The following is a 3,797-nucleotide window of genomic DNA, read 5'->3' as shown; positions in this document are numbered from 1 at the left end:
GAGGTCTTATCTAAGCTTTATATAATTTTCTCACATACAACTTAGTATTAGTACACTGTAAAATGTAAAATGTTTTGCAACAGAAAATGTTTGCAATGAACTAGTTTCTTATTGGAAAATTCAGGTAGGTAACTCCCTGTTTCAGCCTGTGTACTTCCATTTGGTTCCTGGTTAATACACTCCTGTATGCTGTTAATGCCAGAACAAGTAGAGGGAAGCAGTGATTCAATATCAACAATGGGCAATAATCCCTACAATTTACAATTCAAGACCTTGGGTTTCAATACATATATTATATTATGAATACCACAATATACTAAACAAAATTATACAAATAATAAGACAAATCAATAAATAGCATAATCGTAAATGTCAAGTGACTTGACCTGACACATAACAGAAATGTTTATACAACAAAGTTCCATATCTTTTTTGATTTACAGAAATGTGGTTTAGCCTGTTACTTCAACCGTACCCAGAAACTATTTATTGGTATACATACAAGTCCAATACACACATCTGTCAATGACTGTAAGAAGGGAGAAAAACATTGATTAACCTATTACAGACACATTTTAGAAATGTTATTTGCATAGCAAATTAACAAAATAGTAAAACATGATTTTTAACCTGATTTTCAAAACCTTTAAATTGAATTCAGAGAAATATATTATATTGTGCTCTGTAAAATGTTGATTGTATGAATCTGAAACTTGTTGATTGATTGAATCACTTATACATCTCATTAATTATGTTGTTAGATGTAAAAATATATATATATAACTTTACCTGTCTTTATTTTGGCAAAATAACATGTTTTTCTGTGTCAGTGTCAATCATAGAGAGAAATGAGAACTCTAGATGGATATACAGTTGAAGTTGAAAGTTTACATACACCTTAGCCAAATACATTTAAACTCAGTTTTCCACAATTCCTGACATTTAGTCAGAGTAAAAATTCCCTGTCTTAGGTCATTTAGGATCACCACTTTATTTTAAGAATGTGAAATGTCAGAATAATAGTAGAGAGAATGATTTATTTCAGCTTTCATTTCTTTCATTACATTCCCAGTGGGTCAGAAGTTTACATGCACTCAATTAGTATTCGGTAGTATTTGTTTAACTTGGGTCAAACATTTTGGGTAGCCTTCCACAATCTTCCCACAATAAGTTTGTGGTGAATTTTGGCCCATTTGTGGATATAGATACTTTTGTACATGTTTCCTCCAGCATCTTCACCAGGTCCTTTGCTGTTGTTCTGGGATTGATTTGCACTTTTCGCACCAAAGTATGTTCATCTCTATGAGACAGAACGCGTCTCCTTCCTGAGCAGTATGACGGATGTGTGGTCATATGGTGTTTATACTTGCGTACTATTGTTTGTACAGATTAACGTGGTACCTTCAGGTGTTTGGACATTTCTCCCAAGGATGAACCAGACTTGTGGAGGTCTACAATTTATTTTCTGAAGTCTTGGCTGATTTTATTTTGATATTCCCATGATGTCAAGCAAAGAGGCACTGCATTTTAAGATAGGCCTTGTAATACATCCACAGCTACACCTACACCTTAGCCTATCAGAAGCTTCTAAAGCCATGACATAATTTTCTGGAATTTTCCAAGCTGTTTAAAGGCACAGTCAACTTGGTGTATGTAAACTTCTGACCCACTGGATATGTGATACAATGAATTATAAGTGAAATAATCTGTCTGTAAACAATTGTTGGAAAATTTACTTGTGTAATGCACAAAGTGGATGTCCTAACCGACTTGCCAAAACTAGTTTGTGTATCTTCCTCAAAAAATTTGGAGTGGTTGAAAAACAGGTTTTAATTACTCTAAGTGTATGTAAACTTCCAACTTGAACTGTAACTTGTTTTAGTATAGACATTGCCATTGAGGGCTTCCATCATTTGAAAGTACTCAACTAGATGGGGATTCCTATGCGCTGGGAGTGATCAGCAAATGATCAGAGAGCATTGTATTCTTCAGATTGGGTTGACTATGGTTTGTTATCCAAAGACTAAGGTATTATCCAGAAGCCAAGACCAAGATTTATATCAGGACATTGGTCCCAAGATCCAGACAAGTTAAAGGGGATCTGCATCCTAGAACCAACTTCTCTGATTATAAACAGCAAATGTGGCATCGATATGAGTCAGAATTGTCCAAATGTACTACAAAGTTTAAATATGATAATTTGGGTCATAAAGTTAGTCTTGTCCAAAATGAGATTTGGAAGTGGGTGGGTCAAGACTGGTATGGTTGGGTTGGGTATGGATTACTTACATGCCTATTTTTGCCAATGATGTCCAATTTCCCAGAGACAAAAAGGTGTGATCAGCTATGTTGTGGTCATGTTAAGTCTGCAATGCATGCACACAATCACACAAGTACTGGTATTTAACCCTTTCTCCGATGCGGAGTATCCTCCTTACACATCTGAACAGCCGGTACACCTCTGTTGCGTGACAGGACTTTAGTGATATCTGTTCTTCCTCACTTCATCTGACCTGAACTCGGCCCAAATTCCTCACTCCTCCCCAACTCACGGCTGTCCTGTTGTCTTTTACCAGACTGTGGCCCTTCTCCTTCCAATAGGATCCCTGATGTCTAACAATAACATATTCTGACAGATTGTAAACGTTCTACGTTCCCCTCTCTCCCTCAGTGACATGAGTAAGGAAATTTCAAATGTTCAAGTTTAGAAGTCAGAACCCATCAATCAGTCCCCACTTTTGAACATTATATAGACTTGGAAATTACTTATAAATGAACAAAAAATAAAACACTATTAACATGGGGTTGGAAGTAACATGAACATTTCCCAGGACATAGACATTTCTGATATGGACAGAACTTACATTCTTGTTAATGTAACTGCACTGTCCAATTTACAGTAGATATAACAGTGAAATAATACCATGCTATTGTTTGAGGAGAGTGCACAATTATTGTCACGCCCTGGCCGTAGTATTTTGTGTTTTCTTTATTATTTTGGTCAGGCCAGGGTGTGACATGGGTGATTTATGTGGTTTGTTTTGTCTAGGGGTTTTGTAGTTAATGGGATTGTGTTTAGTATAGTATTCTAGGTAAGTCTATGGTTGCCTAAAGTGGTTCTCAATCAGAGGCAGGTGTTTATCGTTGTCTGTGATTGGGAACCATATTTAGGCAGCCATATTCTTTGAGTATTTTGTGGGTGATTGTTCCTGTCTCTGTGTTTGTTGCACCAGATAGGGCTGTTCCTTGTTTTTGTATATTGTTCGTATTTTCATCTTTCATTAAAGATGTATAAAGATAACCACGCTGCATTTTGGTCCTCCTCTCTTTCACCAGAAGAAAACCATAACAGAATCACCCACCACAACAGGACCAAGCGGCGTGGTGACAGGCAGCGGCAGCAGGAGCAGTGCAAGGAGGAATGGACATGGGAGGACATTTTGAACGGCAAGGGTTGCTACACATGGGAGGAGATCCTGGCGGGAAAGGATCGCCTCCCATGGGAACAGGTGGAGGCAGCTAGGAGAGCAGAGGAAGCCGGTGATACGAGGGAACACGGTTGGCAAGGAAGCCCGAGAGTCAGCCCCAAAAATGTTTTGGCGGGGTCACACAGGGAGAATGGCGAAGCCAGGTAGGAGACCTGTGCCAACTTCCTGTGCTTACCGGGGGGGGCTAGAGAGACCGGGCAGGCACCGTGTTATGCTGTGGAGCGCACGGTGCCCCCAGTGCAGGTGCATAGCCCGGTGCGGTACATACCAACTCCTCGTATCGGCCGGGCTAGAGTGGGCATCGAGCCA

This window comes from Oncorhynchus gorbuscha, linkage group LG14, assembly GCF_021184085.1.
Source record: "Oncorhynchus gorbuscha isolate QuinsamMale2020 ecotype Even-year linkage group LG14, OgorEven_v1.0, whole genome shotgun sequence".
Taxonomy (NCBI): Eukaryota; Metazoa; Chordata; class Actinopteri; order Salmoniformes; family Salmonidae; genus Oncorhynchus; species Oncorhynchus gorbuscha.
Note: the sequence above shows the minus strand (reverse complement) of the source record.